Genomic DNA, 25,208 nt, shown 5'->3' on the forward strand with positions numbered 1-25,208 from the left:
TGAAGCCATTTGTCCCTTGGCTTTTCTTTGTGGGAAGATTTTTGATGACCGATTGAATCTCTTGTGCTTGGTTTATTGAGATCTGTTTCTTCTGGAGTCATTGTACGTTTTTATTTCTAGTAATTTGTCCATTTCATCTAAATTATCTTGTTTGTTGGCATATAATTGATCATAATATCCTCTGATGAGTTTTTAAATTTCTGCGTGCTCTGTGGTGTCAATCCCCTTCTCAATTCTGATTTTGTTTATTTTTATCCTCCCTCTTTTTTTTCTTTGTTAATCTAACTAGGGGTCTATCAATTTTGATTTTCTCAAAGGACCAACTTTTGGTTTTGTTGATTCTATTGTTTTATTATCTAGTTTGTTTGTTTCTGCTTTAATCTTTTTTACTTGTCTTCTTTTTACTTGTTTTCTTTTATTTGCTTTGGGGTTGATTTGCTGTTCTTTCTCTAAATTCTCCAGGTAAGCAGTTAAAACCACAAGTTTTGCTTATTCTTGTTTTTTAATATAGGTATTTAGTGCAGTAAATTTCCCTCTCAGCACTGCCTTTGCTGCATCTCATTAAGTTTTGATATGTTGTATTCTCATTTTCATTTATCTCCAGATATTTACTGATTTCTCTAGCAATTTCTTCCTTGACCCATTGATTATTTAGGAGTGTGTTTAATCCCTGTGTATTTGTGAAAGCTCTGGTTCTTCAGTGATTTTTAAGTTCCAGCTTCATTACTTTGTGGTCAGAGAAAGTGCTTTGGATAATTTCAATCTTATTAAATTTATAAAGACTCAGTTTCTGTCCCAGCATATGATCTATCTTGGAGAATGCTGCATGTACTCTAGAGGAGAAATGTATATCCCACCTAGTGTTTTGGGGTGTAATGATCAGTATACATATTAGGTCTCATTAGTTTATACCATTGTGTAGGTTCCCTGTTTCCTTGTTGATCCTCTCTCTGGCTGTTTTATCTGTAGTGGAGAGTGGTGTCTTGAAGTCTCCCATTATTATTGTTGAAATGTCTATAGCTCCTTTAGTTTTGCCAATGTTTGCCTCATGTACTTTGGAGTTCTTTGATGACAGCATAAATATTTTTGATTTTTATCCCTCTTGGTGAATTGTCCCTTTTATTAACATGTAGTGTCCTTCTTTGTCTCTCATGATGTCTTTACATTTAAAGTACATTTTAGCTGATATTAGTATAGCTACTCCTGCTTTCCTTTGGTTACGGCTTGCATAGAACATCTTTTTCCATCCTTTCACTTCAGTTGATTTGCGTCCTTGGGCTTAAGATATATCTCTTGTAAACTGCATGTAGATGTATTATATTTTTTAATCCACTCTGCCAATCTGTATCTTTTAATTGATGAATTTACTGTTAATGTTCAAATTATTACTATAAAAGCAGTTCTTGAATCTACCATCTTATCGTTTAGTTTTTATTTATCAGATCTATGTATTATTTTTTTCTCTCTCTCTTTTTATCCTTTAAATAACCTTACTGTTATTCCTCAGTTCTGTGTCCTCATCCAGACTTCCCTCACCTGTCTTTTTTCTTCAGCTAACAGGACTCCCTTTAGTATTTCTTATAAGGTAGATCTCTTGTTGACTAGTTCTCTCATCTTTGTCTTTGTAGATTTTAATCTCTTCCTCAATTTTGAAGGACATCTTGGCTGGATTAAGAATTCTTGGCTGGAATCCTTTCTTGTTCCGGATCTTAAATATATCATACCTCTGCCTTCTTGCTTCCATGGTGCCTGCTACGTAGTCCAAACTCAGTCTTTTGTGTTTTCCCTTATATTTACTTTTCTTTTTCTTTCTTTCTTTCTTTTTTTTTTTTTTTTGCATGAGCTTGCCCTGGGAGTCGAACCTGGGTCTCTGGCATGGCAGGCAAGAATTCTGCCACTGAGCCACTGTTGCACTGCCCTATTTTCCGTTATATTTAATAGATCACTTTTCTTGTGCTGCTTTCAGGACTTGCTGTTTCTCTACAATAGCTTGATAGTTTGATTAATGTGTCTTGGATTAGGCCTATTTGGATTTACCCTATTTGGAGTTCATTGGGACTCTTTGATTTGCATATATATGTCTTTTATATGGCTTGGGTAATTTTCCCTGATTATATCTTCAACTAACTTTTTCAGCCCTTCACTCTTGTTTTCTCCTTTGGGACACCAGTGATTCTTATATTTGTGTACCTCTTGTTGTCCATCATTTCCCTAAGATACAGTTCCATTTTTTTCCATCTGTCTTGCCATTTGTTCTGTTGTGTGCTCTGGTTCAGTTGTTTTGTCTTCTAGGTCACTTATTCTTCCTTCCCATTCTTTGAATCTTCTGTTGTGTGTCTCTAGTATATTTCTAATTTGGTCTGCTTTATCTTTCATCTCCATGAGATCTGACATTTTTCTATTCAGTCTTTTGAATTTTTCTTTGTGCTCTTCTAGTGTTTACCTGACATCCTTTTTTTCTTTATCAATATTCTTGAATGGTTGTTCCCCTCTGCAGATTTGATTTGGTTATTTGGCTGGGCCATTTCTGCTTGGATCTTCACATGCTTTATGATTTTCTCTTGTGCTCGAGGCATTTGATTATCTCTCAGTAAGGTTATTTTATAAGTAGGTTTCCTTTACTTGTTTAGATTTTTCTATTTATTTCATTTTGCATTGAAGATTTCCTTTTGTACTTGGTTTGTCAGTAATTCCCCACCAAACTAAGGCCCAGATCTCATGTAGGGGGTTCAGTTCTATTGAGGCTCTATTAAAGGTTAAGCAGGGGTGGGTAGGTATTTCAGTGGCAGAATGCCTGCCCACCAATTTGAAGACCTGGGCTTGATTCCTGGCCCATGCAAGCCCCTCCCCCCCGCCAAAAAAAAAGTTTAAAAAAAAGTGAAATAAAAATGTGAAAAAAACCCACACCTCAACAGTAGTAGGCCCCCAGTGTCAGAAGGAGACACCCCAAGATATACCAGGAATAAATTCAGACTGGTGTTCGTGGATATGAGAGACAATAAATAAACAAACAAATAAATAAAACAAAATTAAAAAATAAGTAAGAAATAAAAAATAAAAAATCAGTGCTGACAGGAGTAGTCGACCCGCAGTGGTGCCCAGTACAACCGTCATACACCATACCTGATGGGTCAGCTATTTTGTGGCACCCAGCCAAGTGACTGCTCCCAGTGCACAGAGGCCCAACTCTTCACAGTGGATGGACAGGCCTGCCTTTAGGCTCCCTACTGGTGCTACTGACCGTGGACTGCCTGGGGAGGTTTATCCAGCCAGCAGTTGGGGCAGCCAGGAACAGCAGGATGGTTGCTTCACTTTGATCCTTATCTCCCCATGCCCTGCTGTCTGCTCCATTGTGGGGATCACGGCTGATCTGACCCACCCCACGCTCCCCTTCACGATCCCCTTGCCTTGCTACTCCCTAAGAATCACTGAAGACCACCCCACAATCACTCACCTCCCCTACATGGAAGATGTGATACGGGAAATTTCAGTCTATTTTCCACTGAGGATTTCATCTTACGAGTGTTTTTATGGTCTTAAATTGCAAGAATAGCCACATATCTTTTCTCATCTTTGTAACCTGAGATCTCTTTACTAGGAGGGGATATTTGTCTCAGTTTTTTATTCTTTTCTGACCTCAATCACACAGAGCTCCTTGTGGGTTCCTTTTTCAGAATGACATGTATAATATATATATATATGTAGTTTAAACAATTTGTGTTTAGAGGGTTCCCACCCTCCCTCCTTTACCCTGAAGTGCACCAATGTGAAGTATCCATTCTGGGTTCAGGCAGTGGATTTCAGGGGAGAAAGGGTTTTGAGAGGTCTAGGTTCTGTTTCAATCTGAGTGTTACAATTTTCTAGCTGTATGAACTTTCTGACCCTCAGTTTCCTGTTGGTAAAATGGGTCTACTTTGTAGGGTTGAGTGGGGATCAGAGTCTGCTCTGTGGAGTGGTGGAATGGTGGAATGGTATCTGGCACACACTGACAAGTGTGATGAGTGCAAGCACTGTCGTCAGAGACAGGAGCGAAAAGAACCAAAATGTTTGGTAATTCTGGAGAATTTGGCATATTTAAAGTAGTGCTTGCACAGTCTTTAATTTAATCTTACTTTCATGATCAGAACTCCTGTTTCAATAGGCTTTTGGTACTGCCTCCATAACTTTAGAATGAGAAGCAGATATAATAATTCAGTCAGTGAAAGAAAATGGTTTTCAAATCCAAAAGATGTGGACAGTAATTTTTTGCCAAATTTTAATTCTTTGGAATAAAAATATTTTAGCAATATTATATAATTAGTTTTTAAAAAGCTATATGAATTCCCAACTAAAAATGTGAATGCTTGAAAATAATGTTCTGACTTGAACAAGCAGAGAAATTCAGATGTTTTGCATTGGACATTGGTGTGCTAAGAAAATGACATGTAAAAAATGCCTTACTTGAATACTTTAAGGAGAAAGGAAATGGAAACTTTTCATTAGCTTTTATCCCAGTGTTTGCTTATTTTTAACCTCTTGACAAATCAAAACCATGAATGTATTTAAGGTTAATGCCTTTATTGGGGATGATATGGCAGATAATGTAACAAGTTCCATGGATTTCACTTGCAAAATCAACAAATACTAAAATTTTGTTTTGTTTTCTCGAAATCTAAAGTATAACTGACACTGTCTTCAGTATTAGATGAATTATTCCACAAATTAGTAGCTTAAAATCACCATCCTTTATAACCTCACAGAGTTCAGGGTCAGGGGTTGGGAGCAGGATAGAAGGCTCCACTTTGGGCTCACCCATGCTGCCAGTGGCAGGAGGCTCCAGTTCCTTGCCAGGTGGACCTTTCTGAGGGCTGCTCTGGACATGGCAGCTGGCTTCTCCCCGAGCAGGTGACCCCAGAGAGTGTGCTCAAGATGGAGCACATCTTCCATTAGTGCTGCCATGGCTTAAGGTTGCTGCATGTAAGAGTGAGAGTACCAGGAGGTATACAGCGGAATGGGCCCTCTGGGAGGCTGGCTGCCACATCTGTTTCCTTCCCCAACACCATTCCTTTCCCTTCTTACCCAGTAGCAGTTATTTCTCTGCCCCTAAGGATAGACTGTTTTAAAAATTTTAGGTAAATGATGTGCTGTTCGTTTTATGCTGTATGTTCTGCAGCTTGTCTTTTTTATTGAATGCTTTTGAGTGTTACCAGTATTAATGAATAGCTAGATTATTAACCTGAACTGTTAAGGAGTGTATCATCTTTAGAATTCATCATGATTTATCTACCCCCTTTCCCACTGATGGATTTTTTAAATGTTTTGAATTTTTTGGTATAGCACTTCAGAGCCTGTATTTACACGTCTGTCTCTTGGCTTATGTGAATCTTAATTTTCCCCTAAAGTGGACTCTGAGCCAGGGACTTGGATATAAGTTTAATTGGAAGTGATGCCCAGCAATTAGGATTGTGGGACAGTGGGAATTAGTAGTCAGGGAAGGAGAGAAAACCAGTGCAAGGATGCCTTATTGGTAACTGCTGTGGGTAACTGGGGCTTACTCCCATACGGGACCCCTGAGGCAGTGTGCAGATGCCCTTCTGAAGTGTCCCTCTGGAGAATGTGTGGCTGGGTATCGTATCTATTAATCTCCTGCCCCCAGTTGAGAATTGCCCTGGGTCGTTAACTAGGTGGACCTAAGGGGTGGACTGCCGGCCACCACCAGCATTTGGTATAGTCTGTCCTTCCACTGCTTAAACCTGCTTTTGCCTGATCCTGCTCCTTCTGACTGACTCTTCAAGGTCGTAGCCATTTGCAGTTGAAAAGAAAAGACCTCAGAGAAGAGCGTTAGGGGAGCATGCTATGACCCTTCTGTAGCCTGTCCTGAAGCCAAATTAATAATCTCTCCCTGTCTACTACACATTCTAGATTTCCCTTACTTTCAGCCAGCACTTTATCTAGGCTGCATTGCTGATGAGTCTGAGCCCTGTGTTACTTGGCTCTGGTCAGTCTGCCTGGCTGCCACAAGTTGCCTGTTCTTGCTCGTCACTAGGCACCAAAGTACCAAGAAACATCTCAAGGAATCCCCAAGTTCCAGAGTTTTTCCTGCCTGCCCTTCATGATAATCAGAGTTGATTACCCCTGCCAGTATAGTAACTCATTTCTTTGCCTGCTAGTGTGAGAATTCCAATGTAGTCACTCAATGCAGATAGAATTCTGCTGCCCTGGAACCCTTCCTCTGCCCCTTGAAGGAAGTGTTCTTTCTCTGGGACTCAGGACTTAGTCCAGCACAACTTAGAGTTGTGGGATTGGGAGTACAAATTCTACAGGTGGGTCACTGGGAGTGATGATGAAAGGGGCCAGTTGTAGTGTTAGCTTTTGTAGTATTTTTGTAGTGTTAGTTAGTATTGGCCTCTACCTGTTCTCCAGTGACCCTAGAATAAAATCATATACTGATGAATTATATCATAGTAACATTGGGGATATTGCATATCTAGTCCCCCAGCTGCCAAGCATCTTGGATCAGGTCCTATCTGTGAGATTCTTTCATCTTCCTCTTGAGGTGGAGGTGCACAGCTTTGTATACAACCTATTCACAGGGCTGTGTTGACTGCAGCTCTCTTCATTCTCTCAGGTGTAGAGGTCCTGCCTTACTGCTGGGTTTCACTGATTTCTGCAAGCTATAGACAGTCTTTGGTCCCCTTTGTCCTGGCAGGTTGCCTCTGCCCATTCTGAACTTGTTGAACTCTGGTTTCAGATGTGATTATAGCTGAGTGTTTCCATTCAGTTTCTGGTGTTTTGAGTTGGGATTCATTCATTCATTTAAACAAAATCCATATCATTGCATTGTTTGTAAGGAGGGGAGGTGTCTAAAATGTGCACTCTTCCCTCATTCCACTTTTCATGACAAAGTGGTCTTCACATCCTTCTTCTAGACTGTGACTTTCTTGAGGGCAGGAACCACTGTCTTTAAGCTGTTTCCTATCACAATGCTTGGTCCATTTTGGTCCCAACATTTGGGAGCTCAGTAAATGTTGGACCAAATAGAGCAGTGAGGAGCCAGGGGTGCTGACAGAGAGAGCCAGTCAATGATAATTGTTCAAAAGCTTCTAAATTGTTCTAGCATGTGATTGGTTCATTCATTTATTAACTCCGCAAATGTTGTATGCCAGGCTCTTTGCTTAGTGTTGAAACTACAGATGATAAGGTAAAATTAACTGTATTTAGTTTATTTTGAACCATTAAAGTAGAAATAGCTTAAATGCATGACGTTAAATGTATAGTTGTGTCTTCTGCCTTCATTCCTTTGCTTATACCCATGCTCCTACTTTTCTCTCTTGATTTAATTGCCATCTCAGCCTTTTCTGACCATGTAGATGCCTCTCCTTTTTATTTCCTTGGCAGTGTGTGCTTACATCTTTCAAAGAGCTTCACATAGAGTATTGTCATCACTTTTTTTTTTTTTTTTACCTATAGTCTGACTAGAATGAGAGCAACCTGGGAGGGCATAATTCTTCTCATTTACCTCTGTATTCAAAATGCCTAATTTAGGACCAGCACATAGTGAGCCCTCAATACCATTTTTATTATTTCTTTGACTATTTAATCTTCTTGTGTTGTTAGATTCAAAATGAGCGCATAGAAGAAAGACTAGTAGTGAGGGCATAGAGAAGTTATCAGATTTGACACTGATGACTAAGTTCAAGGGAAAAAAAAGATTTGATGTTCCTAGATCTTTAAATAAGATGCATTGATCTTAAAAAAGGTGAAAAAAAGGTGAATTGATTAGATAATTTAAAGGTCAGAGTAGTACAGAACTGAAAAATAAAACTATTCCTGTGCTTAGTTTTTTTCCCAACATTACTGAGTCTCTGGCCAGCAGAAGTGTCTGGCTGCACCAAAAGAAAAAGAAAGAGAAAAAATAGAACAACCCACACGTCTCATCAGCTTTGCTAAGGATGCCGTATGGCATCTTGATTCAAACATGATTCAACTTTACTTGGTTGAAAGAGCATCAATTAAGTCACACTATAAAAAGAACTTTTAAAAGAGTATGATGGCCATTTCCTTTAGTTTTACCTGTGCCATGAGCTGGAATACCACATGTAAGTATTTGGTGAGAGGTGTTCTGACTCAACTTCATAAACAGAAGTGGTCAGTGTGAGCCACCCCTTACGTTCAATTATCTTAAATACATAAAATAGACAGGAAAAAGTTTGAGCTGAGTTAAGTCAGGTTGAGATTAGAATTGTGATCAATAGTACCCTCAAAGTCTCCTTTGAGGTAAAATTAACTATATTTAGTTTATTTCTCAGCTCCCCCATTCTTTCAGTCTTGTGTAGCGTTCTCTCTGGACTCTAGAACTTGATCACTGCACCGGGACATGTGCACTTGGTCAGAGGCAGAGGAACCCTAGGACAAACACTGGGACCGAGCCAACCTCTCTGTAGGCCACAATCCTAGAGAAGTCATATTAGAGTTAAAAATTTGATTTGTAACAGGCATACTCATTACAGCCATTGAGTTTATATTATATAGTGCTTAGAACAGTGCCTGACACATATTAAACATAATTTAAGCATTAGCTGCCATCATCATTGAGAAAATTATAAAACCTTATTGAAAGAGATTAAAGAAGACTTAAATGGAATAATATACTTGTTTTACTTTGTTAAAACTGCCAGAATGCAATACACCAGAGATGGATCAGCTTTTAATAAGGGGTTTTATTTAGTTACAAAGGCAGCTGGTTTTCCTCTGTCACATGGGAAGGTGATGTCTGCTGGGCTTCTCTCTCAGCTTCTGAGTTCAAATAGCTTCCCCAGGACAGTTCTTTCTGCATCTCCAAATGTCTGGGTTTGAGCGGCTCTGAGCTCTGAGCTGTGTTGTGCTGGGCTGCTGAGCTCTGCTGAGCTCCCTTCTAATCTCTCTTTTAAGCCTCTAGCTAATTAAATTAAGCATCACTTGTTGCAGAAAGCACTCCCCTTAGCTGACAGCAGATGCAGTCATCCATAGATGAATTTCATATGCTAATGATTTAAGTCCACAGCAGCAGAAAAACTGGCCACCATCCCCTGGCCAAGTTGACCCTTGAACCTAACTACTGCAATACCATTACATGCATAGGAAACTCAATAACATAAATGCACCCATTCTCCCCAAATTGGTCTGTAGGTCCAATGCCATTTGAAATAAACTCTCAACAGGGTTTTTGCTAAAACTTCACAAGCTGACTGTATAACTTATATGGGAGACTCTTAGGTTTTCTGTCTCTCTGGACTCTCATTTCTTTTCGGCTTTGTGTGACTATTTCTTTGTGCCCTCAGCAAGATTCTTTATATCCTAAACTTTCATCTTCTTGATCTAAGTGAAATATGGCTTTCTTCTGAGAACATGCCTTTCCCAGAATGTCTTAAAGTGGAAGACTGTTTTCTCTCATATACTAAGTATGTTTGGCTCAAAGTTTTGGTAAATATTCCTTTCTTATCCTTGCTGCTTTCAAACCTTTTCCCTCCATAATGCCTTCCAATTTTTAACCTCATGTCATTAGACTGTACCACCCAGTTCATCAATTTTTAAGTTAAAAGAGATATGTGGGTCATGCTACCTCGTTTCTCAAAGAATTTAGTCTTTTTTTTTAACTTAAAAAAAGTTTTTTTAAACATAACAACATACAAAAACAAACATTCTTACCATGTGATTATTCCATTCTTGATATATAATTGATAACTCATAATATCATCACATAGTTGTATATTCATCATCATGATCATTTCTTAGAACATTTGCATCAATTCAGAGAAAGAAATAAAAGGAAAAAATACTCATACATGCCATACCCCTTACCCCTCCCTCTCATTAATTGCTAGTATTTCCATCTACCCAATCTTGTAGCCTTTGTTTCCCCTATTTTTTTCTATACCCCTTATCACTCCCTTTCATGGATCACTAGCATTCCAATCTACTAAATTTATTTTAACATTTGTTCCCCCTATTATTTATATATTTTTAAGCCCTATGTTTTACTCATCTGTCCAATCCGTAGATAAAAGGAGCATCAGACACAAGGTTTTCACAATCACAGTCACATTGCGAAAGCTATATCATTATAGAATCATCTTTAAGAAACATGGCTACTGGAACACAGCTTTACATTTTCAGGCAGTTCCCTCCAGCCTCTCTGTTATGCCTTAACTAGAAAGGTGATATCTATATAATGCGAAAGAATAACCTCCAGGATAACCTCTTGACTCTATTTGAAATCTCTCAGCCATTGTCACTTTGTCTCATTTCTCTCTTCCCCATTTTGGTCTAGAAGGCTTTCTCAATCCCTTGATGCTGAGTTCCAGCTCGTTCTAGGATTTCTGTCCCATGGTGCCAGAAAGGTTTACACCCCTACGAGTCATGTCTCACGTAGAGAGGGGGAGGGCACTGAGTTTGCTTGTCATGTTGGCTGAGAGAGAGAGACCACATCTGAGCAACAGAAGAGTTTCTCTTGGGGGTGACTTTTAGGCCTAATTTTAAGTAGGCTTAGCCTATCCTTTGCTAATTAGGGGATAATTTTTGTATGAACAAACCCCAAGATTGAGGGCTTGGCCTATTGCTTAGGTTGTCTCCACTGCTTGTGATATCAGGAATTCTCCACATGGGGAAGTTGAATTTTCCCCTTTTCTCGCCATTCCCCCAAGGGGGCTTTACAAATACTTTTTTATTCACTGTTCAAATCACTCTGAGATTTATCGGGGCATTATTCTGGACTAACCTCCAAACTCTCATCATGCCATACTCAAGCTTCCATGTACTTATAGTGTTCAATTAAACCGTCCACATAAGTTGTATTAGGAAATGTACTAGTGAAAGTATAAATTTTGTACCAAATAAACATTTGTTGCTTTAGTCTTACACATCGTTTTAAAATATGAATTACCATCTATTGACAATCCTTTGTTCTTCCTTGTGTAAAAACATTTTTTAATTTGTACATTTAGTCACTATCATTGTACACTCTAGGCATTCCTAGATTATACCATCTCAGTGTTTATCATCTATCTTTCCTTCTGATTTCATTTGTGCCCTCAGCCCTCCTCCCTCTATCATTCTCACACTCAGCTTCATTCAGTGTACTAATGCTGTCATATTACAGTTAGGTAGTATTGTGCTGTCCATTTCTGAATTTGTACAATCAGTCCTGTTGCATAGTCTGTATCCCTTCAGCTCCAATTACCCAATAGCTACCCTATTTGCATCTCTTGATCGTCTCTGTTCTTGGCTGAAATTCTGCATGTTCATTCATAAATGTTAGTTCATATCAGTGAGATCATACAGTATTTGTCCTTTTGTTTCTGGCTAATCTCACTCAGCATAATGTCCTCAAGGTCCATCCATGTTGTTACATACTTCATAACTTTATTCTGTCTTACAGCTGCATAATACTCCATCGTATGTATATACCACAGCTTGTTTAGCCACTCGTCTGTTGATAGACATTTAGGCTGTTTCCATCTCTTGGCAATTGTAAATAATGCTACTGTAAACACTGGTATGCAAATGTCCATTTGTGTCCTTGCCCTCATGTCTTCTGAGTAGATACTAGGAATAGTATTGCCTGATTTTATGGCAATTCTATACTTAGCTTCCTGAGGAACCTCCAAACTGCCTTCCACAGCGGTTGTACCATTTTACATTCCCATCATCAGTGGATAAGTGTGCCTCTTTCTCCACATCCTCTCCAGCGCTTGTTTTCTGTTTTACTAATAATGGCCATTCTGGTGGGTGTGAGATGATATCTTATTGTGGTTTTGATGTGCATTTCCCTAATAGCCAGGGAAGTTGAGCATCTTTTTCATGTGCCTTTTGGCCATTTGTATTTCCTCTTCTAGGAAGTGTTCTTAGAAGTGTCTCAGAAGTGTCTTTTGCCCATTTTGTAACTGGGTTGTTTGTCTTTTTGTTGTTGAGTTGAACAAAAAAATATAGAGTGCTTCACAAATTTATGTGTCATCCTTGCACAGGGGCCATGCTAATCTTCTCAGTATCGTTCCAATTTTAGTATATGTGCTGCTGAAGCAAGTACTAAGAGTTCAGTTTTAGTTCATTGTTACTCCATATTACTTCTCTCTTAAATCTTGATTATTTCAGTATTTATATAACTTTTCTTTTCATTACATTGGCCTTTTATTTCCTTGACTTTCTTTCCTTAGTGAGCTTGACCTCTACCCCACATTGACCTCAACCACACATTGCCATATGCTACCTAGACCTTGCCATTAACTGTATAGCTGTGTTTTCTCCACAATCTCAATTTCAAGCCTTCTACTCTCTAGCTACCCCTCCTTTTATCTTTCCTGCTAACTCTCTCTAGGATCCTTAGTCTAACAACAAGTCTTAGGCCCCACCAGGAGGACCTGTAATCTATTGATCCTTTTTCCTGCTTAGTATCCCCTTTGTTTTTCTGTTGATGTTTTCCTTCTTAGTCCAGTTTAGATCCGTGGATCAGTATTAAAAGCATTCCTTTGCATACAACTTCAACTTCCTTACCTCTTTTCTTGCTTTGTTATGGGAGAGCCTGGCAAAACTCCAATTCTGGTCAAACCAAACTTTCTGTTTCTTTTAGGCCTCACCCAAGTAGCTGAATGAGGCTGGAGTAAAACATACAATCATGCTGTTTGTTCTTACTTTAAGTTGATGATCAGCAATACTGAAGTAGGGGTGGGGGATCATTTAGTGCTGCCTGGCTATTCTACTCTATTCTGGGATCCATTTAATCTCCTGCTCTCCCAGTCAGTTATTTCATGCCTTTCTCTTCTTAAATCTTCATTTCCTCTCCCTCATCTTCACTCTCAGTTTCCTGTTTTACTGAGAAAATAGGGGAACCAGAAGATAATTTCCTGGAATCCCCCCATCACCCTCTCTACCCACCAACTTATATCAGTGCCCACATAACCTACCTTCTGTTTTGTAGAATGGATGACTTACCCTTTCTCCTAATGCTAAATCCCCTTAGTTCTGCATTAAATTTTATTCCCTTTTGTAAGCATTGTTCCAGCAATTCTCTTTTTTCCCCTCTGTGTCTTAAATCATTAGTTTTTTTTTTTTGGCTTTTTATTGGATCAGTCTCATCAATTTGTAAATCTGCTGTAATTTTTGTCTCTTTCTATTAGAATGCAAAGTTCATGATGGAAGGGATTTTTGTCTTTTTTCCAGTACCGAGGACCCGGATAGCATAGCATCCCAGTGCTATTTTTTGAATGAAAACATTTTTTTGAATGAATTGGGTGATTATGAAAAAGTAAAGGGTCAAGAATAGCTGAAACATGCTTTTTCAAGGTTAGAGAATATGCCCTGCCAGATATTAAAACTTATTTCAGAGCTATAGTCATTAAGAAAAGGTAAAATTGGTAGAGAGAGATAAAAATAAACAAACCATTGGAATAGACTAGAGAACCCAAGAACAGAACTGGGCATATATGGAAACTTGATCGATGACTGCTGGCATTAAGGACCTGCAGGAGAGAGTGACTGTCTGTGAGGCATTCTATAGCAGTTGTTATCCATATGGACAAAAATTAATTTGGATTCCTATCTATAACCATATGGATTTAGAAATATGTGACTGGCACAACTAAAACTCTGGAAGAGAATATATGGAGACTGTCTTTATATACTTGGTAGAGAAAGATTTTGTATACAAGACATAAATATGGGAAACTCATTCAGGAGATTTTGAATATATTAACGTTAAGAAATTCTTTTCATCAGTAGATTCCATGAAGTGAATGAGAAGACAAGTCACAAATTGTGATAAGATTTTTGAGACACATAGAACTTCAAAGAGTATTATTATACAGAATATATAAAGAATTTCTCTGCATCAATAAGGAAGAAAACAAACTTCCCAATAGAAAAATGGGCCAAAGACAGCAATGGCATTCCACAGAAAAAGAAACAATCAGAACCAGTAACACTGCATAATCTTATTAAGAATCACTGCAATCTAAATTAAAACTATGAGATACCAATTTACATTTACCAGATTGGCAGACATTTTAAAAATTGGGCCATCTGAGTGTTGGTAAGAGCAAGGAGCAAAGGGAACTCTCGTACATGGCAACTGGTACCACTACCTTGGAAAACAATTTGGATAATGAGGTTGAAGATGCTCATACCTGACAACCCAGCACTTACTCCTAGGTCCGTAGGCTGAGGAAACTCTTGCTTATATGCACAAGGAGACATGTATAGGAATATTAATAGCATTGTTTGTAAGAACAAAAACCTGCAGTTCACATAAATGTCTTAACAGTGGTAGAATGAATAAATCATGGAGCATTTATTGTCAAAATGGTCAACATTTTTAACAACAGTTTAATAATTAATTTTGAATTAATTTGATTTGTTAGACTGGTAAGCCAAAACCAGAGAAAACATAATTTGACAGGTGATTTTAACTTAAAAATTTATGAACAGTAAAGCCTACTGTATATAAATATAAAACACATACAGTGGTTACCACCATCACAGTCAAGAACAGTTTGCTCACCCCCGAGATTTCCCTTGTCCCTTGTAGTCCATCTTTACCCCACTTCATCACCAGGCAACCACTATTCTGTTTTCTGTCCCTGTAGTTTTCCGTTCTTCTAGGATATCATATAAATGGAATCATATCATGTCCAGCCTCTTGCACCTGACTTCCTTCACTTAGCGTTATGCATTTGGGATTCATCCATGTTGTATGTATATCAGTAGTTCATTCTTCTTTATCACTTAGTAATATTCCATTATATGGGCATGCTGGAGATTTTCTGTTAGTTAGTTCGAGGGCATTTGCTTCTAATTTTTGGTGATTATAAATAACCAAAATATGGTTCAGATGTTGAGATTGATGATGCCACGTGCATACCAAGAGGGTTTGAGAATGTTTATTCTTACCTAATGAGGTTTTTCTGAGGAAAACAGGTCAGGGCTCCCGAGCTGTCTGCAGTGGCTGTGGAGAGCTTTTGTTAGGGGGTAAGCTGGGGTGAGGGTTCCGTGCCTGGAAAGCAGCTAGTGTAGTTTGATTCTCTTACCAGGCCCAAAGGAGGGAGCATCGAGGCTTTCTTTTCAGAGTAACCAAATGTGGGGCTGGAGTAGGAGAGGTGGGGCTTGAACGTTGTCAGCAGCCAACCATCAAAAAATAGAGTCAGACTCTTTAGTACGTGTGTGAGGTGAGTTTTGGGTTCTCTTCTGTAAATGCCCAGGAATTGCATGGCTGAGTCACAGTTTGCCAAATAGTTTCCAAAGGGATTGTGCCCTTTGTTTTCCTTCCAGCAAAGTATGAGAGTTAGTTGTTTGACCTCCATCATGACAGCACTTGATATTATTAGGTGTTTTTTTTTTTAATGTTACCCATTCTAATAGGTACGTGATGGTTATTACTGTGCTTTTAAGTTGCATTTCCCTAATTGCTAATGCATTGAACGTCTTTTCATGGCTTACAAGTCATCTGTGTATCTACTTTGGTGAAGTATGTCTGTTCAGATCTTTTGCCTGCTTTTAAAATGGGGATATTTGTTTTCTTATTATTGAGTTTTGAGAGTTCTTTATTCTGTATACAATCTTTTGTCACGCAATGATTTGCAATATTTTCTTCCAGTCTGTGGCTTGTCTTTTTATCCTCTCAACAGTATTTTTTTTTTTTTGCCAGAGTAGAATTGTTAAAATTTGATGAAGTATCATTTAAAAAAATTTGGTGTCAGATCTAAGAAATTTTGCCTTACTCAAGGACACAAAGATTTTCTCTTATTCTTCCTCATAGATGTTTTATGGTTTTAGATTTTACACTTAAATTTATGGTACATTTTGAGATTTGTTTTATAAGGCTTGAGGTGTGGGTCAAGGTTCATTTTTTCACATGTAGTTATTCAGTAGTTCCAGCACTGTTTATTGAAAAGACTGCCTTTCTTCATTGAATTGCCTTTGCACATTTGTCAAAAACATTTTGACCCTTCATGGCTCTTCTGCCTTGGGCCTGGCAGCTGAAGTGGCAGAGGTATCACCAACCTGGCTCTGCCTGCCACTTTCAGTCTTCGAAGTCTGTTGACTAATTGCTGCTTATGTGCATCTTTGTTTCTACCTGCCCATCTCCTGGACTGCTGGGTGTGCTTTAGAGATGTGCCAGACAGTGGTGGCAAGAGTCCTGTGGCCAGTGTGCTGTACAGGGATGCCTACCACCACCACCACCATCCTGTTCACGCAGCAGCTTGGGAAAGGGCCAGAATTTAATTACTAGTTACCATCAGATTTTAGTAGGAGCAGGACTTACCTTCAGAAAATAATGGAAAGAATAGTTAACCCTTTCATCTCTGAACACTGAGTGAGATAAATTCCCAACTACCACTCTATTTTTGTGCTAGTGGAGCAGCATTCTATATAAATAAGGTGTAATTATTTAACACTGGAAGAATTTAATATGTCTGTAACAGTGAACTTTGGTATTGTTATTACAATATTACTTTCTTAAAATACCAGTTAAACAGTAGAAAATAAAATTGGTAAATAACTCAGTTTCCTTTCATTGTGATTTGGAAATGATAAATCTTTATAAAATAAGACTTTTTTTAGACTAGCTTTTTTTTTTTTTTTGGAAAAATGGTTCAGTTTGTGTTGGTTAAATATGTGTGGCCACATATTTAATATTCTTATTAAAACAGATGTCCTGTTACTGATTTCTGATCAACTCTGTTATGGTCAGAGAACATTTTTTGTATTATTTCTATTCTTTTAAAATTGAGATTTGTTTTATGGACCGGATGTGGGCCGTCTTCCGGGAATGTGCCATGTGTACCTGAGAACAACCTGGGTTTCCCTGGGGCCCATGGACTGTCACATAAATGCCAGTTGAGTCAAGTGGGTTGATAGTATACTTGGGTCTTTATGTCCTTGCTAATTTGCCATCTTTTTGTTTTCCTGAGAGAAGAATTTTGAATTTGGCATGGACAGTGGGGCTGAGGTGGCACAGGATTTTTTGGGGGGTAGGGAGAAGGCTAATATGTTTGGAACCTTTTAAAGCAGGGGCCAAATCTGACCTACCACCTGCTTTTCTTATGGCCCATGAGATAAAAATAGTTTTTGCATTTTTCAGTGGTTGAATAAAAACCAAAAGAATGATACTGTTTGGGACACACAGAGGTTATATAACTTTAAATGTAAGTATTCATACATAGTTTTATCACAACAGCCATGTTCATTTGTTTAGGTATTGTCTGTGACTGCTTTCACCCTTTTGCCTCAGAGTTGAGAATTTCCAACAGAGACCCAGTGGCCCTCATGGCCTAAAATATTTACTCTCTGGCCCTATAAAGGCTATAAAGCAGAAGTTTGCCAAGCCTGCAGAATGGATTGGTCTGAGCTATCAGAGATCGCTTGAGGGTCCTGGACATCTAGTGTTTGAGACAGAGGAGGGGAACAGAGTGTGAAGTGGAGAGGTTGGAGTCTGCAAAGATGCATTTCAAAATTTTGCCCTAGGCTGGTTCTGGTGAAACATTTTTATTTTCTGCTTTTGTTCAATCTAGCACAGTCAAATCAGAAAGCAGGGTTTATGGTTTTATATAACAGCCAGTAATTATAATTTTAATCTCTGAACTTGTGTGTATTTTAATAGTTTTTCTCAATGACAGCGGTTAAACTACCTCAAACCACATTATGCCAGTTTTAAATTAAATCTAAGGTATTAGAATAAATCCTTTAACAACTATGAAAGCCTTAGTTGTAGCATTACAATGACTAGCATTTAGTTTCCTTTTCAGTAGGAGGTCCCACCTGATGAATTAACTGTAAAATGTGTGTACATGTAGTATATTAGACCTAACTAACCGGTTATATATAATCACTGATAGTTTTCTTTAATTTTACCCAAACAGGGCTTGCCAGGATTAAATTTACAGATCTGTCCAAACTTGAAGGAAATGAAATTCTACCTTTTGTATAAGTCAAAAGATTTTTTTTTCCTGTAATGTAACATTTCATTTATACGTTGTCTTCAGGGTATGCATTCCTATCTAATAGGAATGTCTAACGGTTGAATTTTAATTGTCCTTGTAAGTCCTTTCTGCCTTCTGTGAATGAAGTAGCTAAGCTTTTTAAAGCTTTGTGAATATTTTTGTTAGTTTGGTTAAAGCAGAAATTGACAGCAATTATTATTAATCACCTTTGGAACATAGGAAGGATTGACGGTTCTTAACTATTTCATTGCCGTTAAATCATTACACATATTTAACTGTAGTTTTGACAGAGAGCATAGTATTTGCAGATGGAGTCAATTAGGGTTGCTTTGGATCTATAATGCCAAATAGTTTTCTTTCAAGGCTATAGAGAAGGTAAGGGAGTTAAATGTTTTCATAGTATTACTGTTTTTGAAAAAATCTTTCTTGTCCTCATCTGATAAAAGTCATTAGTGTATCATATTGTTTAAAAATATTGAGTAGAATCTACAGTTATTTATTATACAGCTCTTGAGGAAAAGGTTTTCTTCTGGCCTTTATAGAGGCTTGCAGACATCCAAGATATGGTCTGTTCTCAAGAAATTTAAAATATATCTAATTGAATTACAGCTCTTCCCCCTCTCCCCCTGCCGCAAATTTAGCCATTGTTTGATTTTTTAGGAAAGGAGAAATTGGATTTTTTATTAAATATCAATCTAAGATGTCTACATGATATCTACATCTTAAAACATGACTACTTTTCAAGTTTCTGAGTCCTGTATAAGTAGATTTCCTAGTGACAGTGGAAGAGTTGAATGGACACCTCGTATTTCCCTTCATTCACTGCTGCTTTAGGGTGCAGTTTCACAGCTCACAGTGGGCTGGTGCCTGGCTCAGGGAACATGCCCAGTAAGCTTTTGGGTGATATAACCAAGCTGATGTGGTCAGAAGCCATTCAGGGTGTGTGAATACTCTTGTCACTGTTTTAAACTTGAACAGATGCAGTTACTGAATGCCAATTCTGGGCCCTAGCGATGCAGAAAGAATAAGATAGTCTACTTTTCAGGGGCTCAGCGTCTCTCTAGGGAGATAGGCAGGATAAGTGAACGTGCTTGGATATGGGGAGGGGTTGCTCTGGTCTTAGGAACCCAGCTCCCTTGGGCATGTTAATGGGAGCCATTCTGCCTGGAATTGGGGAGGGGGCTCCTCAGAGCTGTGATTTTCCATTAAGGCCTAGAAGGAGGCAGAAGAGACTGGGGTCGGGATGGTGTGGAAAGGGACTTAGATGGAGTGTTAGGTTTGAGCAAAGAGGCAGGATTGAAAGTGCTCGGTACTCTCAGGAATCCATGGTTGTGCAATCTGGGGAGAGCCAATGACAGCATAATCCTCAATTATTGTCTGTTCATATTGCAAACACTAATTACTGTGCATCTGCTAGATTCCACCATGATTACTCTTTAGTAACTGTTAATAGTTACTTGGATTTTAGGAATCTTTTGATTGGCCTTAGCTCAGTTAAACATTTTTCTTTTAGTTAAAAGTATGATAAAGGGTAAAGTCATGGTGCATATATGACAAATGAACATGTTAAGTAACATTGGAACATATTCACAGGATAGTTCACAAACCTACTGTTGTATGTTCAGCATATCAATTGTCCAATTTTCCTCAGACAAGTACTTTTCTTCTATCTTGCTTAGTCTACCATAGTTTTGATTCCAGAGCTCTTGCTGTGCTGGATATCATTTGTGGGTAAAACAGATGTTAAGATTTCAAGGAGTGACTGTTTCAAGTAAGACTGATTTCAAGTAAGACTGTTCATAGTGGGGAGGGAGTCCCCTGAGTGAGATGTAAAGTGCAGCAGATAGGCTGAAGGAAATCATATTGACTTATTTATCATAGGCCTAAATACATATTTCTTAGCCATCTTAGAAAAAACAGAAAGAAAAAACAGGCATTATTGTAGACTAGTCGCATTGTCAGAGCTTTACTTTTGACTGTAAGATTAAATAATAAATGTGATCAAAACTTCATGTAGGACTTCCTGGAAGATGGCGGCTTAGTAAGACGCGCGGATCTTAGTTTCTTCTCCAGGACACCTACTAGGGGAGTAGAAACGATACAGAAAGCGCCCAAAGCCACAACAGAGATAAAAAAGACAGCGTACCCCATCCTGGAACGGCTGGCTGGCTGAGAGAAGCAGCTCGGGTGAGATCGCCGAGGCGCGCGGGCCTTACCGGGCGGGGTGGCAAGCGGCCGGAGTTACTCCCTTCCCCCTTCCCGGGCCGGCTGGGAGAATTGGAGAGGCGGTCCCCTGAAACAAAGACAGCTGGCGCCCATACCACGCGCAGCCCCCGGACCAACTGAGAGAATTGGATCGGAAACCCCCAGGCCGCGGAGAACGGTGACGGGTGGGGGAGGCCCCTTCCAAACCCGTGACTCCCGGGGAACGTGCACTCTCTCGGGCGGGCCGCTGCCGCTGGCGCCCTCCCGCCACGCTTGTTGCCCAGGGCCGACTAGGAAATTCGGACGGGCTCTTTCCCTGGCTGCGGCGACCAGCAACCCTCCCTGCGTTCGGACCCCGGGCCGGCTCAAGCCGTTTCGGCTAGCGAACCCCCAGGACGGCGAGAGTTTTCCAAAGTTTAAGGTCCCACAGCACCTTTTACTGGTGGGACCCGCAGACAAACGTGTGCCACGAGCGCCACCTACTGGGCAGGATAAGAAAAACAGAACCCAGAGATTTCACAGAAAAATATTACAACCTTGCTGGGTCCAACACCAAGAGAAATCTGAATAAATGCCCAGACGCCAGCAGCAGAAGATAACTGTCCACGCTCAAAAGATTGAGAATATGGCTCAGTCAAAGGAACAAACCAATAGCTCAAATGAGACACAAGAGCTGAGACAACTAATGCTGAATATACGAACAGAAATGGAAAACCTCTTCAAAAATGAAATCGATAAATTGAGGGAGGACATGAAGAGGACATGGGCTGAACATAAAGAAGAAATAGAAAAACTGAAAAAACAAATCGCAGAACTTATGGAAGTGAAGGATAAAGTAGCAAACATAGAAAAAATAATGGATAGCTACAATGATAGATTTAAAGAGACAGAAGATAGAATTAGTGATTTGGAGGATGGAACATCTGAATTCCAAAAAGAAACAGAAACTATAGGGAAAAGAATGGAAAAATTTGAACAGGGTATCAGGGAACTCAAGGACAATATGAACCGCACAAATATACGTGTTGTGGGTGTCCCAGAAGGAGAAGAGAAGGGAAAAGGAGGAGAAAAACTAATGGAAGAAATTATCACTGAAAATTTCCCAACTCTTATGAAAGACCTAAAATTACAGATCCAAGAAGTGCAGCGCACCCCAAAGAGATTAGACCCAAATAGGCGTTCTCCAAGACACTTACTAGTTAGAATGTCAGAGGTCAAAGAGAAAGAGAAGATCTTGAAAGCAGCAAGAGAAAAACAATCCATGACATACAAGGGAAACCCAATAAGATTTTGTGTAGATTTCTCAGCAGAAACCATGGAAGCTAGAAGACAGTGGGATGATATATTTAAAATACTAAAAGAGAAAAACTGCCAACCAAGACTCCTATATCCAGCAAAATTATCCTTCAAAAATGAGGGAGAAATTAAAACATTCTCAGACAAAAAGTCACTGAAAGAATTTGTGACCAAGAGACCAGCTCTGCAAGAAATACTAAAGGGAGCACTAGAGTCAGATACAAAAAGACAGAAGAGAGAGATATGGAAAAGAGTGTAGAAAGAAGGAAAATCAGATATGATATATATAATACAAAAGGCAAAATGTTAGAGGAAAATATTATCCAAACAGTAATAACACTAAATGTCAATGGACTGAATTCCCCAATCAAAAGACATAGATTGGCAGAATGGATTAAAAAACAGGATCCTTCTATATGCTGTCTACAGGAAACACATCTTAGACCCAAAGATAAACATAGGTTGAAAGTGAAAGGTTGGGAAAAGATATTTCATGCAAATAACAACCAGAAAAGAGCAGGAGTGGCTATACTAATATCCAACAAATTAGACTTCAAATGTAAAACAGTTAAAAGAGACAAAGAAGGACACTATATACTAATAAAAGGAACAATTAAACAAGAAGACATAACAATCATAAATATTTACGCACCGAATCAGAATGCCCCAAAATACGTGAGGAATATACTGCAAACATTGAAAAGGGAAATAGACTCATATACCATAATAGTTGGAGACTTCAACTCACCACTCTCATCAAGGGACAGAACATCTAGACAGAGGATCAACAAAGAAATAGAGAATCTGAATATTACTATAAATGAACTAGACTTAATAGACATTTATAGGACATTACATCCCACAACAGCAGGATACACCTTTTTCTCAAGTGCTCATGGATCATTCTCAAAGATAGACCATATGCTGGGTCACAAAGCAAGTCTTAACAAATTTAAAAAGATTGAAATCTTACACAACACTTTCTCGGACCATAAAGGAATGATGTTGGAAATCAATAATAGGCAGAGTGCCAGAAAATTCACAAATACGTGGAGGCTCAACAACACACTCCTAAACAACGACTGGGTCAAAGAAGAAATTGCAAGGGAAATTAGCAAATACCTCGAGGCGAATGAAAATGAAAACACAACATATCAAAACTTATGGGACGCAGCAAAGGCAGTGCTAAGAGGGAAATTTATTGCTCTAAATGCCTATATCAGAAAAGAAGAAAAGGCAAAAATTCAGGAATTAACTATCCATTTGGAAGAACTGGAGAAAGAACAGCAAGCTAACCCCAAAGCAAGCAAAAGGAAAGAAATAACAAAGATTAGAGCACAAATAAATGAAATTGAAAACATGAAAACAATAGAGAATATCAATAAGGCCAGAAGTTGGTTCTATGAGAAAATCAATAAGATTGATGGGCCCTTAGCAAGATTGACAAAAAGAAGAAGAGAGAGGATGCAAATAAATAAGATCAGAAATGGAAGAGGAGACATAACTACTGACCTCACAGAAATAAAGGAGGTAATAACAGGATACTATGAACAACTTTATGCTAATAAATACAACAATTTAGAGGAAATGGACGGGTTCCTGGAAAGACATGAACAACCAACTTTGACTCAAGAAGACATAGATGACCTCAACAAACCAATCACAAGTAAAGAAATTGAATTAGTCATTCAAAAGCTTCCTAAAAAGAAAAGTCCAGGACCAGATGGCTTCACATGTGAATTCTACCAAACGTTCCAGAAAGAATTAGCACCAATTCTCTTCAAACTCTTCAAAAAAATCGAAGTGGAGGGAAAACTACCTAATTCATTCTATGAAGCCAACATCACCCTCATACCAAAACCAGGCAAAGATATTACAAAAAAAGAAAACTACAGACCAATCTCTCTAATGAATACAGATGCAAAAATCCTCAATAAAATTCTAGCAAATCGTATCCAACAGCACATTAAAAGAATTATACATCATGACCAAGTAGGATTCATCCCAGGTATGCAAGGATGGTTCAACATAAGAAAATCAATTAATGTAATACACCATATCAACAAATCAAAGCAGAAAAATCACATGATCATCTCAATTGATGCAGAGAAGGCATTCGACAAGATTCAACATCCTTTCCTGTTGAAAACACTTCAAAAGATAGGAATACAAGGGAACTTCCTTAAAATGATAGAGGGAATATATGAAAAACCCACAGCTAATATCATCCTCAATGGGGAAAAATTGAAAACTTTCCCCCTAAGATCAGGAACAAGACAAGGATGTCCACTATCACCACTATTATTCAACATTGTGTTGGAGGTTCTAGCCAGAGCAATTAGACAAGAAAAAGAAATACAAGGCATCAAAATTGGAAAGGAAGAAGTAAAACTATCACTGTTTGCAGACGATATGATACTATACGTCGAAAACCCGGAAAAATCCACAACTAAACTACTAGAGCTAATAAATGAGTACAGCAAAGTAGCAGGTTACAAGATCAACATTCAAAAATCTGTAGCATTTCTATACACTAGTAATGAACAAGCTGAGGGGGAAATCAAGAAACGAATCCCATTTACAATTGCAACTAAAAGAATAAAATACCTAGGAATAAATTTAACTAAAGAGACAAAAAACCTATATAAAGAAAACTACAAAAAACTGCTAAAAGAAATCACAGAAGACCTAAATAGATGGAAGGGCATACCGTGTTCATGGATTGGAAGACTAAATATAGTTAAGATGTCAATCCTACCTAAATTGATTTACAGATTCAATGCAATACCAATCAAAATCCCAACAACTTATTTTTCAGAAATAGAAAAACCAATAAGCAAATTTATCTGGAAGGGCAGGGTGCCCCGAATTGCTAAAAACATCTTGAGGAAAAAAAACGAAGCTGGAGGTCTTGCACTGCCTGACTTTAAGGCATATTATGAAGCCACAGTGGTCAAAACAGCATGGTATTGGCATAAAGATAGATATATCGACCAATGGAATCGAATAGAGTGCTCAGATATAGACCCTCTCATCTATGGACATTTGATCTTTGATAAGGCAGTCAAGCCAACTCACCTGGGACAGAGCAGTCTCTTCAATAAATGGTGCCTAGAGAACTGGATATCCATATGCAAAAGAATGAAAGAAGACCCATCTCTCACAACCTATACAAAAGTTAACTCAAAATGGATCAAAGATCTAAACATTAGGTCTAAGACCATAAAACAGTTAGAGGAAAATGTTGGGAGATATCTTATGGATCTTACAACTGGAGGCGGTTTTATGGACCTTAAACCTAAAGCAAGAGCACTGAAGAAGGAAATAAATAAATGGGAACTCCTCAAAATTAAACACTTTTGTGCATCAAAGAACTTCATCAAGAAAGTAGAAAGACAGCCTTCACAATGGGAGACAATATTTGGAAATGATATATCATAAAGGTCTAGTATCCAGAATTTATAAAGAGATTGTTCATCTCAACAACAAAAAGACAGCCAACCCAATTACAAAATGGGAAAAAGACTTGAACAGACACCTCTCAGAAGAGGAAATACGGATGGCCAAGAGGCACATGAAGAGATGCTCAATGTCCCTGGCCATTAGAGAAATGCAAATCAAAACCACAATGAGATATCATCTCACACCCACCAGAATGGCCATTATCAACAAAACAGAAAATGACAAATGCTGGAGAGGATGCGGAAAAAGAGGCACACTTATCCACTGTTGGTGGGAATGTCAAAGGGTGCAACCACT

General features: G+C 38.6%; 1 protein-coding gene and 1 non-coding gene across 2 annotated transcripts in view; one reads left to right on the plus strand and one right to left on the minus strand.

Annotated features, from left to right (window-relative positions):
* The window catches only part of ATXN10 (ataxin 10), a 288,405-nt gene that overhangs the window by 32,703 nt on the left and 230,494 nt on the right, over positions 1-25,208 (plus strand). The gene's annotated exons all lie outside the window — the stretch shown is intronic.
* LOC143642933 (U6 spliceosomal RNA) lies at positions 11,937-12,043 on the minus strand. The gene has a single exon (XR_013155992.1). It is a non-coding gene; the product is annotated as a U6 spliceosomal RNA (small nuclear RNA).

This window comes from Tamandua tetradactyla, chromosome 7 (assembly GCF_023851605.1).
Source record: "Tamandua tetradactyla isolate mTamTet1 chromosome 7, mTamTet1.pri, whole genome shotgun sequence".
Classification (NCBI taxonomy): Eukaryota; Metazoa; Chordata; class Mammalia; order Pilosa; family Myrmecophagidae; genus Tamandua; species Tamandua tetradactyla.